Source organism: Alligator mississippiensis, chromosome 3, assembly GCF_030867095.1.
Source record: "Alligator mississippiensis isolate rAllMis1 chromosome 3, rAllMis1, whole genome shotgun sequence".
NCBI lineage: Eukaryota > Metazoa > Chordata > Crocodylia > Alligatoridae > Alligator > Alligator mississippiensis.
Genome location: NC_081826.1, coordinates 122620372 through 122639213, shown reverse-complemented (window position 1 = coordinate 122639213; position 18842 = coordinate 122620372). Strand labels below are relative to the sequence as shown.

At 48.3% G+C, this 18842-nt stretch overlaps 1 long non-coding RNA gene across 1 annotated transcript; it reads left to right on the top strand.

Annotated features, from left to right (window-relative positions):
- The first annotated feature begins 291 nt into the window (after nt 1-291).
- Nucleotides 292-18167, top strand: LOC132249369 (uncharacterized). Its single transcript, XR_009460838.1, has 3 exons — nt 292-358; nt 13485-13544; nt 17168-18167. It is a non-coding gene; the product is annotated as an uncharacterized LOC132249369 (long non-coding RNA).
- Nucleotides 18168-18842: the final 675 nt, after the last annotated feature.

Genomic DNA, 18842 nt, shown 5'->3' with positions numbered 1-18842 from the left:
GCTGGTTTGTAATGGGTGGCCCACAGTAAGTAAAAGGTTTCCAACCCCAGTTCTCACAGGTTCCATTGTGGTGTCGCAGGGCACTAAGGTGCCTGCTCCTTTAAGGGCTGAAACTGCTAGGGAGAGAGCCCTAGCAGTCAGCCAGGAACCCCTCAGCTGCAACTTACCATGGCAGCAGGAATGAGGGCATTAGCCAGCACCTGCAGGCAGTCAGCTGACTGGAAGAGGCAGGGCCTGGGGCATATATAAAACCCAGGGCTGGGGCTAGAGGGGAAGTTCTCTGCCAGCAGCTAAAGGGGAAGGAGCTCTCCTAGAGGAAGCTAATGGAAGAGGCTTGATGGCCCATCTCCTGCTGCTGGTAAGGTTAAGGGATTGCAGGAGCTCACCAGACCCTGGCCTACAAGGCCTGTTGTGCTGGGGGAAGGGTGATTCATTTAAAGGGACAGAGAACACCCTGAGCTGCTTGCATTATGTTATAGCCCAGGAGCTTGTATTTTGATTTCTGTTTGTAGACTGGTGGAATGGGCTGAGGCTATTGGGGAAGGAGGAGGCCTCACTGGAGGGCCACTACAGTATGGGAACCCCAGCACCAGTGTGGGCACAGAATCCAGGGTGCATGGACCCCAGTGCCAGTGGGGGTGCAGAGAGAGAGACAGGGCTGCAGAGAGCCCAGCACCAAGGGGCGCAGAGGGAGAGAGAGAGAGAGACAGGGCTGTGGAAAGCCCAGCACCAAGGGGCACAGAGGGAGAGAGAGACAGGGCTGCGGAGGGCCCAGCACTGAGGGGTGCAGAGAGAGAGACAGGGCTGCGGAGCGCCCAGCACCGAGGGGCGCAGAGGGAGAGAGAGAGAGACAGGGCTGCGGAGAGCCCAGCACTGAGGGGTGCAGAGAGAGAGACAGGGCTGCGGAGAGCCCAGCACCGAGGGGTGCAGAGAGAGAGAGAGACAGGGCTGTGGAGAGCCCAGTAATGACTTGAGGCCAAGTGAAGCTAAGGCCTTGGAGGGACACTGTGAATGCCATCTGCGAGGCTTGGGGCGTGGTAAAGGGGCAGTTTGGAGCCATGCATCTAGCTCATAAGGCTAAGGGTGTCCCAAGACATCCATTTTTGAGCAGGACCCAAAAGGGATCTGAGAACCCACATGGTCAAGGGGGGTCCAGCAGGACCATGCCCAATGTAAACTTGAGGGCAGCCTCCCTATTCATAATTATTACCAACAAGACATGGCGGGTGAGAAAGAGGGTGCTCATTGGGCCGAATTGGCACGGTCAAGAGGCTCTAGGAGTATCACAGCCACCTCTGGGGACCCCAGTCCGTGACAAGCGGGATGGCATGTAACAACCAAGGGAGTATGGTCAATGGACTGGGGGTTCTTTGGTATTGTAGCAGGCTATTGCAGAGTGTTTATGTGGCTCATTCAAAGATGCGATCTATTTCTCTTCTGGAATATCCTTGCTGAGTAAACACATTTTTCAGATTGGTGATGTGGGCATCACACACCACCCCACCTGTTCTGAGGAGAATGTATCTGAGGGTCTGACTTGCTTACAGTTTTCTTGGTGTGTCTTGGGTGGTTGCTGGTTTTGTGGACTTAAATCTGGTGGTCCATAAGTGTTTGGTATACAGTGTTTTGTTGGCTATCCTGGATGTGGATTGTAGTATCCAGAAAGTTGAAGTTGGTGTAAGAGTATTCTAGAGAGAATTTGATTGAGGGGTGGTAGTTCTCAACTCAGTGATGGAAGTGAATAAATGTATTCCAGGTGTTCAGTCCAGATGATGAACATATTATCTATGCAGTACAGGTAAAGTGAAGTTTGACACACTTTTCTAAAAATTCCTCTTTCAGATGGATTTTGAGGAGGTTGGGATACTGTAGGGGGAAGGGAGGGACTCTTTGACCCCATGCCTATGTTTTGGAGGAATTGGTGGTTATTGAAAGTAATGTTTTTGTGGATGAGGATGACCTGGATGGTTTGTGCTATGTGTTTGTGCTTTTAAATCTGACTGTGGTGCATGCTCTTGTAGGTATTCCAGACAGGCAGCTGTGCTTTCATGGGGTGGGATGCTGGTGACATCCAGAGTTGCTAGTATGGCTTTCTTGGGGCGGTTTCAGATCTTGTTAAGAAAATCTGTTGTGTCCTGTAGAAAACTTGCTCTTTGAGTGACAAGTGGTTTAAGGACAGTTTTTTGTTTTTTTTGTTTATGAACCCTGATAGGTATTTAGTTAGGATACCACAGTTTGATATAATGGGTCTGCCAAGGTTACGTTTTTGTGTCTCTTTGAGAGCACATGAATATTTCCTAGAGTGGAAAAGTGAGGAATAAGTGAGCACAGCTTTACTTGCAACTATTGTATAACAGGATTTGATTATATTTTGCATCTGTTCCATAGTGACAAAGTATTTCTTTGGGTTTATATCTCTTAGTTTGTAAGTGTGTCCTGCTTAAATTGGTCTCCTGTGGAATAGATTAGGCAAAGAAAATGGCTTCTCAGTTTTTACAAGCTTCTCCTGCAGAGTTGTATTGCATATTTGTAGTTGCGTATGTTGGCCAGAGGTTGCAGGTAGCAAGTCTTCTGGGGTGGTGTTATGTCTGTTATACAAGTTTAGGAAGTAGATATCAATGTGTAGCCTGGCTTCTTGTTTCTTCATGTTGTGCAGGTTTGATGACACACATGGCTGATTGTGATATCTTCCAAGTTGAGTGTTATTGTAGCAGTGCTGGTCCAGGAAATGTATGAGAAGTAAGGATTTTGTATGATATCTTTTATTGGACCAATGGTATAGGTGGGAAGGCTTTTAGACAAGCTTTCAAGCACCAAGTGCCCTTTCTCAGGTCTCAGAAATAACTTACTGTATTTACTAGAATATAATATTATAAGGTTTATTCCTTAATCAACATGGGAGGAAAAAAGCTTGTCTTGTATTTACATACAAGGAAACCTCATTAAACTGCTGCCAGAAGCAGCACATGCTCAACAATGGAAACCAACTGTGGAATTGATTACATGCAGCCAACACTGAGCATGACTATAAAACACATGGCCTGTATTGGCTAAATATATATACAAGGTTACATATATCTACATTTTAAAGTCACACACCAAAAAGAAAACTATAAACCCATTACAATATATGCACCCACAGACCTGTGCACCTAAGCAAAAGCCTGCTAGCCTCCAGAACCCGTTACAATATATACACCCATGGAACTGCGCACCTGCGCAAAAACCCATTGGTGTCCTACACCTGAAACCACAGTACCTTAATCCCTACTGTCACAGCGCACCTCACCACCCCACTCCTAGAGAGGGGAAAACTGCTGGGGAAAAGCCCTAGCCATGATAATGAGTACAGCTGTGGGTTGCCAGGGCAACTAATAAGAGTCAGCTGCCTGTAGGAGGCAGGGCCTGGCTCCTATAAAGCCTAGTCAAGGCCAGGCTAGCAGTTTCCTGCCAGCAGCCAGAGGGGCAGGAGCTCCTGCAGTTAAGATGGGAGAAAAAGCCTAACAGCAAATATAGCTGGCGAGAGCTCCAGAGGCTGGAGCAATGATATTGGGTTACAGCCAGGAGGCTTATGTTGTTATGGCCTAGTGCCTTATGTTTGAGTTATAGCCAGGAGGCTCGAGTTTATGTTCAGGCTTTGTATTATACCGGTGGTTTGGGTGAGGCTATAGAGGTTGGAGGAGGCCTTGTAGGGACCCCAGAGGTGTGGGGGGGCCCTAGCGCCAAGAGGGTGCATTATCCTCAAAGGGACCCACAGTGGTGTGGGGGCCCTAGCGCCAGTGAGGGGCGCAACTTGCGGGGGTGTAGACCCCAGCCCAGAGAGGGGCATTTAAAGAGCCCAGTGTGGGCACAGCAAGTCCCAAGAGAGGGGCGATTTTTATTAGGAAGCCCAGGCTGGGCGTAGAGAGCCCCAAACAGGGGGCAGTATTATTAAGGAGCCCAGCGGGGCCCGGAAGGTCCCAGAGAAGGGGGACCATTGTGAGGCCCAAGAGGGGCAATGTTTGAGAGCCCGGTAATAGGCTAGCACTACGGCAAAACCCAGGACAGGGGCAGGGTGCTGTAGTGGACCCAGACCAAAGGGGTTAGCAGCACAGCACCCCAGAGAAGGGCGGTGCTGCGGTGGTCTCCAGGAAGAGGGGATAGCAGCACAGTGCGCCCGGCCAACGAGAGGTTAGTAGTGCGGTGGGCCTAAAAGACCAGTGGCTCAAGAGGACGTCCCAAAGTGGACTAGATTATTTTAGAGAAGGCCGAGAGTGGGCCTCAATAGTCCCAAAGAGAGGGGCAGTGTTACTAAGAGTCCCAGTGAGGGGCACTGTATTAGAGAGAGCCCGGAGTGGGCACAGTGAGAGCCCAGGAAGGGGCGCTAGCATAGAGACCTACGGGGAAGGCCCTAGAGCGGGCTAGATTACAGAGGAGGACCCAAGAAAGCGGATGTGTATTTTGACCGGACAAAGTCTATCCCATCTGCAAGGCTTGGGGCGTGGTATTAGGGGTTGGTAGGAGCCACACGTAGCCCATAAGGCTAGGGTGCCTGGGGAGCACCCATCATACCGGGAGACCCCCAGGGGGTCCGGGAACAAACGGGGACAGAGGTCCCAGCTATCTGTGCCCAGGGAGTCATAAGGCAGCCTCCCAACATATATTAAACAGCAAAGACGTGGTGGGTGGGAATTGAGGGTGCCCTTGGGCCGAATTGGCATGGAGAGAGGGCCTTAAGGAGATCACGGCCCTCCTATAGGACCCTGCCGTGACACCTACCCTGGTTACAGGATTGAAAGTCTCGGATCTGGTCATCTTGGCATCCTCTTCACTGCCACAGTCCACTTCCCCACTTGGGGGGGTGGGGGGGATTGGAAGATCCTGTGCCAAGTGTCTCTCTAGCAGGTGGCTTTGGCTGTGTCTCTGCCGTCCTCTGCTACTGATTTCTGGTAGTAGGACTAGAGTTCACTCAGAACCATTTTAACACAGTCCACCACCTCTAAGTCCATGTGCCTGTACATAAGAAGGTTCTTGGCTTTCCACAGGGTGCTCCTCATGCAAACATTTTATTTTTATTTTTATTTTTTTTATTTTTTTAGGAAAACTTTTTATGTTCCTAGTCAAATCAGCCAAATCAATTCCAAATCTGTAAGTCATTCAAGAACCATATATGGCCCTACTACTGACCAGCATCCTTCACCCCTGCCTGAGGCTAAAGATGTTTCCAAATCTTTTGGCAGGTGTCCTACATGCAGGCCCAAACCCAGAGGTTTGGGGTTCGGATGTCCCCAAGTTTCACTTGACCTCAGCCATAGGAGCAAGCTAGGGAGGAGTCTCCCATTTCCATAAAGTGGCAGTAAAGCCAAGATCTTCCCACTGGAAGAGAAAGTGGGAGGTCAACTATACATTACCTCTGCCCAGGTACTACCCCTTGCCAAAGAAGTGGTAGGGGTGTACCGATACATGGTCTCCTATTGGATCCGCACCAATATAAGGAAAATTGACATTATTGGCAATCTGCTTTTTTTGACTGATGTGGCCGATAATGTTACCAATAAATGCACCTGTGCATGCACACAGCCGCAGCACTGCATGCAGGTGGCCAGGAGCACAGCCCGGCAGCATCTGGTTGGTAAGCATGTTGTGGGGGAAGGGGAAAGGTGTGGGACGGATGTGGGAGGTTGCAGATTGAGGTCCCAGCAGTAAGGGAGGGAGTGGGGCTGGGGCTGGCATGCACCTTGGGAGGGCATAGGGGACATGTGACCCCAGATATATGCATGGGGTGAGGGCATGCTGTGGGCTGGGGCTTTGCCAGGCTCTTCCTGGCAGGGGGCTGGGCTGGGCTGTGCTCGGGGCGGTGGCACTGGGAGTGGGGATTGGGGGTGTTGCAGCAAATTTTGGGATGGCTGCAGCAACCCCACCGTGGCCCCTCTCCCAGTGCTGCCACCCCGAGTGCAGCCTGGCCCAGCCCCCCACCAGGAAGAACCTGGACAGCCCTGGCCCCAGCCCACAGCGGCAGCCGGCCCTTACCCCATGCACAAATCCAGGGGCACACATGCCCCCCCCATGACCTCCTGGGGCACACATAGGGATGAGAGCCACCCCCCCCCATGGCCCCTGGATGAGCCACTCATGGCTCCATCCCACACCCTGCCCTGCCCCGCCCCACCCCAGCTGGACAGTGCATGCCCCTGCCCCACTCCCTCCCTCACCATGGGGGGCCTTGATCTGCCCCCCCACAACCCTTCCCTCCCCCCTTGCCTCTTCCCCCACAGCAGACTTCCAGCCAGAAGCAGCTGGGTCACATATGAGTAATCAGATCAATACAGGCATATATAGCGCCTTAAAAATCAGCCATCGGTATTGGCCCAAAAAATCAGTGCACCCCTGAAAAGTGGTTATCCCCAGCAACTAGGAAAACCACCTTAGTGGTCATGGTTTTTCCCCTGCCAGGTAAGCAGGCAACCTCACTGGCTACAATACTGCCACTTTTATTACAAAAAAACAAAACGCAACAAAACAAAAAAAATGTATGTCTCTCTATACATAGGTTTATATATTTCATAGACATTAGGGCTGGAAGGGACCTTGGAAGATCATCGAGTCCAGCCCCCTGCCCAAAGGGCAGGAAGTCAGCCGGGTTCATAGGATCCCAGCAAGATGAGCATCCAGTTTGTTCTTGAAGGTGTTCAATGTGGGCGCTTGAACCACCTCCGGTGGCAGGCTGTTCCAGACCTTGGGGGCTCGGACAGTAAAGAAATTCTTCCTTATGTCCAGCCTGAAACGGTCTTGTAGTAGTTTATGACCATTTGACCTAGTCGTCATCCCTTGGGGCGCTCTGGTGAACAAACGTTCCCCCAGATACTGGTGGTCACCCCTGATAAACTTATAGGTGGCCATCAAATCACCCCTGAGCCTGCGCTTTTCCACGCTAAAGAGCCCCAGGGTTCTCAGCCTGTCATCGTAGGGTCTGCTTCCCTGACCTCTGATCATGCGCATGGCTCTCCTCTGGACTCTCTCAAGCTTCTCCACATCCTTTTTGAATTGTGGAGCCCAAAACTGGATGCAGTACTCCAGCTGCGGCCTCACTAAGGCCGAGTACAGGGGGAGAATGACGTCCCGGGATTTGCTTGAGAAGCATCTATGGATGCAAGCCAGCGTTTTGGTCACTTTACTAGCCGCAGCATCGCACTGCAGGCTCATGTTCATCTTGTGGTCAATGATGACCCCCAAGTCTCTTTTTTGCATAGTGTTGGCCAACATAGCACTGCTGAGCCTATAAGGATGCTGCGGGTTTTTCTTCCCAAGGTGGAGAACCTTGCATTTATCGGCATTGAACACCATCAGATTCTCGTCCGCCCACTTGCTGAGCCTGTCCAGGTCAGCCTGGATCACCCGCCTGTCTTCTGGTGTGGATGCTTTTCCCCAAAGTTTGGTGTCATCAGCGAACTTGGCCAGTCCACTTCTGACTCCAGTGTCCACATCATTAATGAAGATGTTGAACAGTATGGGTCCAAGGACAGAGCCTTGGGGGACACCACTGGTCACTGGACACCACGATGAGTGACTTCCATCAATTACTACCCTCTGGATCCGACCCCGGAGCCAGTTTTCCAGCCAGTGGATCGTGGAGGACCCAAGGCCACAATTGGCCAGTTTCTCTAAGAGGTGATTATGGGAAACCAGGTCAAAGGCTTTTTTGAAGTCAAGATATATGACATCAATCTCTTCTCCCTTGTCCAGGTGATAGGTCACCTGGTCGTAGAAGGAAATGAGATTGGTCAAGCAAGACCTACCCGCAACAAATCTGTGCTGGCTATCCCTTAAGATGTTGGCGTCGGCCAGTCCATATATCTACACTCTACCTATTACACCACAACAGGATAAAACCTTTCCCATTACAAAAACTGCACCCATACCCATACAAAGGCCTGAACCCGTTACAATATTCGCAACGTGCACAACACACACAAAACGGCTAAGTCCATGCTGGTCCCTCAGACCAGCCCATCCTTCCTTTCCACCCTTGCCCCACTTGCAGGGTCACATACTCAGTTCAAGTGCCCTCTCCATTGTTGTTGCTCCAGCTCCTGCTGGAGTACCCACTGCTGCTGTAGCTGTCACTGTCCTCTGTTCCACTTGTCCCTTTCACTGCCTTTGCCCCCCTCTTCACTTGGGGTGGGGTGAGGGGGGGGGTTGGATGATCCTGTGCCACATGTCTTTGTGCCAGGTGACTTTGGACGTGTCTTCTCCATCCTCTGCTACCGATTTCTGGTAGTAGGTCTGGAGTTCTCTCAGTGCTATTTTTACACAGCCCACTACCTCTATGTCCATTTGTCTGTACAGCAGGAGGTTCCTGGCCTTCCACAGGGTGCTCCTGACACAGGATGCAAACAGGTCGAAATGGGGTGACAGGCTCCCTTGATGTTTGGTGAGGTGCCCGTACACTGCTGCTTTGCTGGTTAGCCAGCTGACAAAAGTCACCGCTTCACAGAGCTGTTTCACCCTTTTCCATACCTCCTTGGTGCAGGTGCAGAGCCGGAAGAGGTAGCCAATTGTCTCTGTGGCCTCATAGCAGTTGGGCCATGGGCAGCTGGGTCTCCCCAACTGCCCCTCTCTATGTCTCTGGGCCCTCACTGGTAGAGCTTGGTGGGCTATGAGCCAGTTCAGGTCCTTGTGATCTTTGTGCAGCTCCTTGTGGTGGATGTGCTCCCACACGGCCTGGCATGTGGGAGTAGGTCCACGGGCGATGTGGTGTCCCTTAGTCTCACCATCTCCTGGATCTTCCTGTGGTTTCTCATGCTTGCCAGACCCGTGTTCTGCAGGCTGCACACACTGTGGCACTGGTTCAGGGTCTTGTAGAACCACAGTGATCCACGGTCTATGGCTAGACAGGGTGAATACCCCCCAGTGCCTTAGGAAGTACCTCACGAGGCAAGTGGTTTTGGCTTCTGTGTCCGTCGCCAGCTTGGAGATCATGCTCACATACTTGGCCCAAAGGAACAGAAGGTTGTCTGGCATACCCCTGCCCCCAGCCCTCTTGTCCTTGTACAGGGTCTTCTGGGCAACCTTTTCCCATCTGGAGCCACAGAAGAAAATACACATGGCCCTCAAGACTGCACAAAGCACAGATTAATATAATATATCTAGATACAATATATGGCAATGTCAATTATGCTTAGTCCCCCACAGTGATGACTCTTTTCAAAGTTATGGTGAACCACTCTAATGAATACATTTCTATTTCCTCTTTATTGCCACAACTGAGCTGCAGCTTTCTTTTCCATTTAAATGCCTTAAATGTCTGGCAAACATCACCAAATAGGGCTCCAAACAGCTTACCCAGAATCCCCCTATTCATAGACTCATAGATTCATAGATGTTAGGGTCGGAAGGGACCTCAACAGATCATCGAGTCCAACCCCCTGCATAGGCAGGAAAGAGTGCTGGGTCTAGATGACCCCAGCTAGATACTCATCTAACCTCCTCTTGAAGACCCCCAGGGTAGGGGAGAGCACCACCTCCCTTGGGAGCCCGTTCCAGACCTTGGCCACTCGAACTGTGAAGAAGTTCTTCCTAATGTCCAATCTAAATCTGCTCTCTGCTAGCTTGTGGCCATTATTTCTTGTAACCCCCAGGGGCGCCTTGGTGAATAAATACTCACCAATTCCCTTCTGTGCCCCCGTGATGAACTTATAGGCAGCCACAAGGTCGCCTCTCAACCTTCTCTTGCGGAGGCTGAAAAGGTCCAGTTTCTCTAGTCTCTCCTCGTAGGGCTTGGTCTGCAAGCCCTTAACCATATGAGTGACCCTTCTCTGGACCCTCTCCAGGTTATCCACATCCTTCTTGAATTGCAGCATCCAGAATTGCACGCAGTATTCCAACTGCGGTCTGACCAGTGCCCGATAGAGGGGAAGTATCACCTCCTTGGACCTATTCGTCATGCACCTGCTGATGCATGATAAAGTGCCATTGGCTTTTCTGATGGCTTCGTCACACTGCCGACTCATGTTCATCTTGGAGTCCGCTAGGACTCCAAGGTCCCTTTCCACTTCCGTGCCACCCAGCAGGTCATTTCCTAGGCAGTAGGTATGCTAGACATTTTTCCTCCCGAGGAAAACTTTGCATTTCTCCGTGTTGAACTGCATTCTGTTGTTTTCTGCCCACTTGTCTAACCTGTCCAGGTCTGCTTGCAGCTGTTCCCTGCCCTCCAGTGTGTCCACTTCTCCCCATAGCTTTGTGTCATCTGCAAACTTGGACAGAGTACATTTCACTCCCTCGTCCAAGTCGCTGATGAAGACATTAAAGAGTATCGGGGTCCCAGGACCAAGCCCTGCGGGACCCCACTGCCCACACCCTTCCAGGTCGAAGCCAACCCATCCACCACGACTCTCTGGGTGCGACCCTCTAGCCAATTCGCCACCCACTGGACTGTGTAGTCATCCAAGTCACAGCCTCTTAACTTGTTCACCAGTATGGGGTGGGATACCATATCGAAGGCCTTCCTGTAGTCTAAGTATACGACATCCACCCCTCCCCCTGTGTCCAGGCGTTTCATAACCTGGTCATAAAAAGAGACTAGATTGGTCAGGCGCGATCTGCCCACCACAAACCCATGCTGGTTTCCCCTCAGCATAATTTGTCCTGCTGGGCTCTCGCATATGTGAGCCTTGATAATTTTTTCAAAGACTTTGCCAAGGATGGAGGTGAGATTGACTGGCCTATAGTTGCCCGGGTCCTCCTTCCTCCCCTTCTTGAAAATGGGGACCACATTGGCCCTTTTCCAGTCCTCTGGGACTTGGCCCGTGCGCCATGAGCGTTCGAATATTCCCGCCAGTGGCTCTGCAATGACGTCAGCCAGTGCCTTCAGCACCCTCGGATGGAGCTCATCCGGGCCTGCCGACTTAAAGGCATCCAGTTCTTCCAAGTGACTCTGCACCATCTCAGGGTCTATGTATGGAAGTCTGGCGCCTTGCTGCTGCCTCTCTACTATCCCAGTGAGAGACTTGTCGTGCCCCTCGCTTAGGAACACTGAGGCAAAGAACTCGTTGAGGAGTTCAGCCTTGTCCCCCCTGTCCGTCACCAATTGCTTCTGCCCATTTAGCAGGGGTCCTATTCCTCCCTGGGCCTTCCTTTTACTCCCTATATATCTAAAAAACAATTTCTTGTTGTCCTTTACTTGGGATGCCATCCTCAGCTCCATGGTAGCTTTGGCCCGTCTAACTGTCTCCGTAGAAACACGAGCAGAGGAGGTATATTCGTCTTTATAGGTATTGCAGTCTTTATAGGTATTGCCCCCTATCTCAGCCTGTTGCATATGATTAATGTAACTTTGCCCTCCACAAGATGAAGCTGGACTAGGTTGCCCTGCACCTGACCTGCATATAAATTTTTGGAGGATCCCAGGACTTATGTCAAGAACCCCTAGTTCCAGTCATGAGTGGGGGCTAGCACATGGAGGGGCATATCTGGAGTACCCACACATACTGAGCAGTGCTAAACTATGGAGTTACCATGGTTTGAAATGCTGTTGTCTCTACTGGGGCCTAACCCAATGAACTATGTAGTAAATCATGAGCTGTTTGGCTTTGGATTAATATGCATAGTGGATGTGTCTACATGTGCCTATTAATGTGCAGCCATAAGCTCTGGAGCTTACTTCAGAGTTTACTGCTACAGAGCTTACTTCAGAGCTTATTGCTTTAGAGCTTACTGCTGCTGGGTGTGTGTCTGCATGTGTACCTGGACTGCTGCACATTTAGCCAGGTTACAGCAGCCCTGGCTGGCATGGGACCTAAGGGGGTCAGCCTGCCAGCCTGGAGTTGCTCTGACCAGACTCAATATGCTGCAGAGGGATTGGCTGGGTCACAAGGGTGTTTCATTGCGGGGCTAACCAGCAGGCAGCCCCTGTACTGAAGCACCCTTATGCTCCAGCCAGCTGGGTCAATGTCTACAAGTGCACTACTGAGCATGGAAAAACTGCAGCAGGGTAGTACTTGTATTTACAAGTACTATCCTGCTGTGGAGTTTAAGTTTTGTGTGCCTTAATAAGGGTGCAAGTGTAGATGCTGAGACATTTACTGTGCAGTTAATTAGTCAACTGCACAGTAAATGTCTCTTATAGATGCATCCAGTTTGTACTATACACAAGTAGGTACAGAAGTGCTGCTTAAAAGTGTATTTATGGAGTGCCTGTGCTAAAACTTGCAACTATTTCAAAAGGGGTAAACTGCATCAATTCTAGATGAACTAAATCTATGGGGACCTGCAGTGATTTCCCTATATGCACGTTACTACAGGAATGTTTATTTTGAGGACTGTGGGTGCATCTACATGTGCAATTAATTCAAAGCAACAAATGCTGGAGTTTTTGAGCTGGAATCAACTACTCCTGGGCACAGAATCTACACATGGATCTGGGACGGCAGCACTTTGAGCTGGAGTGGAGAAATTTACACCACAGCTGCTCAGCCCTGGGCTCCGGGTAGGGGTATCAGGCAGCAGAGGGACTGGTTGGGGCACAAGGGTGCTGAAAGTGCAGAGCCATGCGGCTAGGTGGCAAGAGTCTGGCCCCGATATCACTGGGCTGACTGGGCACAATTTGTGCCCAGGGTGGTCAGTGTCTACATGTGCATTTCATCACAGTAAATTACCCCAGCATAAGATAGTACTTCCCTGACAGTACTATCTTCCTGAGGCATTAATTAATTTACTGCACTTTTGACTCAAGGTGCACTCCTTTCACCTTAAATGCTTTGTTTTAATTAATTCTAAAGGTCACAATTAATTACCACTCCATACTGTTTCCTGATGGAAGATGAACAGGATTCCTTCACGAAACTTCTTCATTACCAATCCAGGAGAAAGGTTAACCGTTTCTGTACAGCATTTTTACTAATGCAATGTAAAACTTTTTCACTAAACTTTAAGGTCTGATTTCTCTTCTAATTCAAAGGATTGGCTATGACTTCAAATCATAATAAATTAAACCTGTGCTCTGTGTCATGTTTCAAATGGTTTCTCTGAGTCTTCTGAATTTAATCAGTTGATCCAAAGTGTTTGCCATTTTCCCTGCTTCATACTCTTTATTGTATACTAAAAACAGTAAGGAGAATCATAAATACTGACATTAAATATCAACAAATTCATGTAGATTAAATAAATGCAATGATTTGAGGAACTTTCAACATTCTACTCAAAGTTCTGAATCTTAAAGACAGCCACTGAAATCTCAACCTCATATGTGCTGCTGAATTTCCATGATGCACTTTCCTTGCTGTTTGCTTGATTGGATGGAGAGTTAAGTTTGTTTCTTCTCTAGATATTCATCCAAAACAAAATTTCATGTGTATACAAAGAACTGCCTGTTCCCCAGAATGTTTGTCCAAAAGCAATAGCAGCACAATTGGCAAGAGTTTCTGAATATAGACAGCTAGAAGGCAAAAAGTAAGGACCCAGTCTGGAAATACAAAAATTAAATTTGCCTCCAATTCCAATGGCAACAGGTGTCCCAGGAGAAGATTGTGCATCAGGGTCAGATATCCCGGTTGCTGTATGAGTCTCAGGTAAGGAGCTGATTTGTGCTCTCAAAACTTTTATTCCACTATTGTTCTTAAACACAGTTTTAGCCATAGAAAAATTGCAGCACAATGTTATGTCAGTCTCTGCTGCTTGAACTAATTGCAATTAGAGGAAACAAGTTTGTTTTAAGTAGCCAAACTTACAAGTGACATCCTCAAGATGAAGACATGGTTTTAGTAGTTTAGTAATGAAACTGGCATAAAGGAAAAAGAAAGACAAACACTAAAGTCAAATTACAAGGAAAGAGAAACAACATAGGAATGATGTAAAATTATCAATATGCACACCATGTGGATTTCTCTGCAGAAAGAGGTCAGGGAGGCTGGAAAACTCCATAGCAGTCCCCCCACCTTGTTTCTTACTACCTATTCCCTGGATGGAAAGGATTTCAGGAGGATATCTTGTCCAAAAGTTCCTGGAGCTCAGATGAGAGAGGTGGTCTGAACCTTGTGGATATGGGGCCCAACTGTGGGACTCTCACCTTTGTGCTGCTCTTTACACAGCCCCTGTAGAGGTCAATGGCTGAATGCTATATAGTTTCTCAGTTTAAGCTGTGGTTAGGGTCCTGGGATGGAAGGCAACCAGGGGAAACTTGTACCATTCCCAACTATATGATTTCCACATGGACATAGCCATACCTTGTTCCTCTCCTTCCAAGCTCCATGTAACTCCTTCCTTGTATAGGGGCTTCCATAGAGCTCAAGGGAGGAAAGATTGGAGGAAACATCCTCTCTTTAAAAGCCAAATGCAGGAGATCAGTACGTAGAAGATCCCTTACGTGGACACAGGTATATAGGATACTTTGAGACTCAAACATTAATGCTTTCATATGCAGTTTGCAGCCAGCAGTTTCAAAAGAAGCCTAAAATTAGACCCTAAACCAGGGGTAGGCAACGTTTTTTGGCTGGAGTACCAAAAAAAACACACTATCTACCTTAGAAGGTGCTGGAGTGCCGACATGCCGGAGCCCGAAGCAGCTGTTTGCCGCCTCCCGGCTGCAGCCGGTCCAAGGAGCCTGGTTTGCATGCAGCAGGGCTTGCAGCCTCCCAGCCACCTGCTGGGAGCAGCAAGGGCTCCGTGGCTGGCAGCTGCTGCTTAGAGCCCAGGCTGGCAGTGGTGTGCCGAGCAAAATGGCCTTGCATGCCATGATCGGCACTCATGCCAGGGGTTGCTGACCCCTGCCCTAAACCTACACTTAATCCCAAAATGTGGGATTTCTGAAGTACCTTCTAAAAATAGACATTGCCTTTGTGCTGTCATAACAAGTTTTATGGTGGTACAAAGGAAAAGCAAATAGATGTCTATACCATCTGTTGTATCACAAATGCCCAAATTTGTGGGTGCAACAAAGGTGGTAATAGTTTCTGCTGATTTATTGCATCAGATATCTGTTAGCTTTATGGCCTGCACTCAAGCTGTAGTTGTATTGGGCAGGCACTCCCTGAGTTTGATGGGCCCAAGCCTGTACACCTGAGGAATTTCCCTTCTTACAGAGACACATCCGAGAGATGCTCTGGGGCATGTTTCTGTAAGCAAAGTCAAGGAGAAAGCTGAGCATGTTTCTGATAGCAGGGAACACCAGTTGTCCCACAGGATCAACAGGCAAGACAAAGGGCAACATGTACTTCATCCAATGAAGTGAATCAGCTATGCCAAGATGTATCCCACCACACCTGACCTGCTTCATTTGGTGACAACTCTTTATACCCATAAAACCAATAAAAGTCCTACCTTAATAGGATTTGTGCTAAATCTGCTATGGGCTTTCAAAAAAACCATGCTTTGGTACCTAATCATGGATTTAAGTATCACAATTTGGGATCTTAGGAGTATTCCAAACAGCAAAGCATGCTCTATAGGGTGATCATACGTCCTGGTTTGGCTGGAAGAATTCTAGATTTTGTAGGCTGTCCCAGCCAGTTGGTGAAAATTGAAACAGAAGTCTGAGAATTGACCACCAAACATGATCCCTTCTTTTTCTATTGACTACTGTGCATGATTCTGCACCAGCAGAGCCAGCCTGAAGGAAAATGGCACCCTGGGTGAATTTGTATTTTGGTGCCCCCCCACCATACCCCCCAATAAGTAGTGTTGCTGTAGGAGGAGACAGGTAGTCAGGGGTTCAGTCTGGCAGGGGAGTGGAGCAGCATGGTGTGCCAGGCAGGTGGGAGGGCAGGAACCACTGCTGCTGTGCACAAGCAGATATCACCCTGCCCACATTTGTCCAGCCCAACTCCTCCTGAGCAGCAGCTGGAGGCAGGGGGAAGGCTGGGCTGGGCTGGGCACCACCCCAGTCCACTTGCCTTGGTCCCTCAGAGCAGCAGCAGCAGTAGTACCTGCCTGCCTGCCTGTTTGGTGCACCATGCCACTCTGCCTTCACTTGAAAGTGTCCTGGATTTCCTTAAAAATAATATGGTCACCATATCTATAACTGTACCCAGCAGAGGGGAGCAACAAAAAGGCAATTAATTAAGGATAATATTTTCAAAAGTAGTGATGTGAGTTAGTACCAAAGTCCCACTTTCAAAAGTAACTTATAGGGAGTTCCACTTCTATGCTTGGAAATTTACCAACATAGCTATACCACAATATTTATTCTTGACTAGTTATTGCAAAATACCTTCCCTTCAACTGTCCTTCTTCTTATATGTAAATAGAATATTGTCAGAGCATGGCCGGTGGGTGATATAGATTAAATTTGTTCTCTCACATGGTGAGCTACACCTGTTAAAAAGAGGCTCCAGTGTTTTGGACTTAATGCTGGCTTGGTTAGATTTGAACTATAAGGAGTCACACTTTAGTCACTGCACTGACGCACACCTCATCTTGATAACAAATTATACATAGATCAAACACCAATTAACCTTTTTCATTCCAGTTCCTAGCAGCGTCAACTTCCCTTTAAGTTACAATCAAGTACAGAAAAAGGCTACCCAGAGAGGTTGTGGAATTTCCATCCCTGGAAATTTTCATAAGCAGGCCAGACAAACACTTGGCTGGGAAGGTTTAGTCACGTGTGATCCTATCTTGAGCAAGGGGTTGGACCAGATCCAGGGTCTGCAATATACCATCTTCAGAGCCACTGGGTCTGGGCTGCAGAGCTATCAGTGAGGGGCTTTGGCTGTATTCCAGCAGCACTTCCTCCACACTGCACATGGGGAACAGGGAAAACCAGCAGCAGGGAAAAGCCAAAGTTGCAGCTGGGTCAGAACACTAGCCCCCCCCAGACCCAAGATGGATTGTTTGGGCCCACAGCTGTGAAAATTGCTGACTGATGAATTAAATAACCTGCTAGGTTACTTTGCTACAATTTGTATCATTAAGATATATGGGGTATTACATTAAGAAGGAATATTTTTAAAACCTTGCTGAAATTTCCAGGGCAAATTCTGTAGTCCAAACTTGGTCAGACATCTAATGACAACTATGTAAGTTTTGCAAAAGAAGAATTTCAGTACTGGGCTTTTATGAACAGCTGTGTGGTCATAGGGATGCAATAGTATAACTTTTTAAGAAAACACAAGTGTTAGTCGATAAACTATATTTATAAAACTGTGTGTTGACATGTGTGAAGAAACAGGAGTAACAAGTAAAACCCTCACGGCAGGAATGGGGACCGAAAAAGACGAGGGGAGAACCAAAGGAGTGCTGAGATTCAGGAGCAGCTGTTTGGTGAGGATCAAACGCCCCGTGGCAAAAAGGGTCGGGGCCGAAATGAGACGGATGCGAGAAGAGGAGGAGAGAGGCTCAGAGAGGAGAAACTGGGAGGAAAAGACCCCGCGAAGTCAGACTTAAGAGAGAGTTAGGGTGACGAGCAGAGCCAGTTTGAAAGAGAGCCACCAACGAAGAATCTAAGGAGGTGATTTCCCCAGAGGGGAGAGAAAGGGGTGGAGGGACCCTGATCCCGTTGGGAAGTGACTGGGGTTGGAGGTTTTGTTGTTGTTGTTGTTGTTTATTTAGCGGGGCTATGTAGCAAGCCTAGCGAACACAAGGAGAAAAAAAAAACAGAAAAGAAGAGGAAATTGAGAGCGGGCGCTGCTGGTCCTCAGGAAGAGAGACCACGCCCAGAGAAATAAGGAGGAATTAAAAAGACTAAACATGGGAGGATATAAAACACATGTACTAAAAAGAGTTAGAGAAACAGTAACACAATTAAAGTAAGATCTTATCCAAGTTGGATTCCATTTAAGTTGATACTGATATTTAATTGATGTAAACACGTAACCACTTAGTGATGGATGTAAGTTCTAGAAGGTATCAATAAAGGACACTGTTAAGCCAAACTAAGTAAGACTGTGATTTTAACTTGACAGTCGGTACTAGCGGTACTATACAAGAACCACAAAAAACTAAATTAATAACTCAAGAAGATCCCCTTCCCCACTACAGATTGCCTGATTTTATTGGGGTAGATAACCAATAATACCTCCCAGCTTATAACATCGGATAATAATCCAGACATGGGAGGCGAGAGTCAGTCAATACCATTATTAGCCCAAACTGTGCAATCAGAAGGAAGAAAGGCAAGAATACTGCATCAGGTTAGATGTAACCCCCCCACAAGTGGTGCATTGGCCCGGAACTTCGACAACAGCCTAAGTCATAAGGAACACATGGAAATGCAGCCCAGCACAATGGGAAGTCCCGAACCTCTCCAGCAGACACTACATCTGGTGAGCCAGTTGCTACAACAAAAACAACAACAGCAAGCAGCTTGACAAATTGCTCTCAAAGAAAAGTGGCTTCAACAAGCATGGACTCAATAGAATCAAGTAGATTTGAAGGTTCCCAACATGACTCCACAGGACAACCTGGAAGCCTTTTTAGAGAGCTTTGAACGAGCAGCATTGGCCGCCAGTTTGGATCAGAGTCGATGGGCCGGCCAATTGGGTTTCTTACTGATAGGAAGAGCCCAGGCCGCCTATTGAGCTATGCCATGAGGCGAAGCAGTCGACTATGACACAGTAAAAAAGGAAATTATGTATCGTTTGGATATCAATCCTGAGAGATATCATCAATCCTTCCGAATGAAGAAGCAGACAGAGTATAAGACACCTTAGATCTTACTTCAACATCTGGCAGACTTATTAGAGAAGTCATTGAGACTCCTACAGGTGTCAAAAGTGGATCTATGTGACCAGATTTTGCTAGAACAGTTTTTAATGGATCTGGATGAAGGTACCCAGCGGTGGGTACATTGCCACCACCCGAAATTGTCAGTAGAGGCTCTGAGATTATCCAAAGATTTTGACAGTGCACAAGGAGACTAACTGAGAACATGG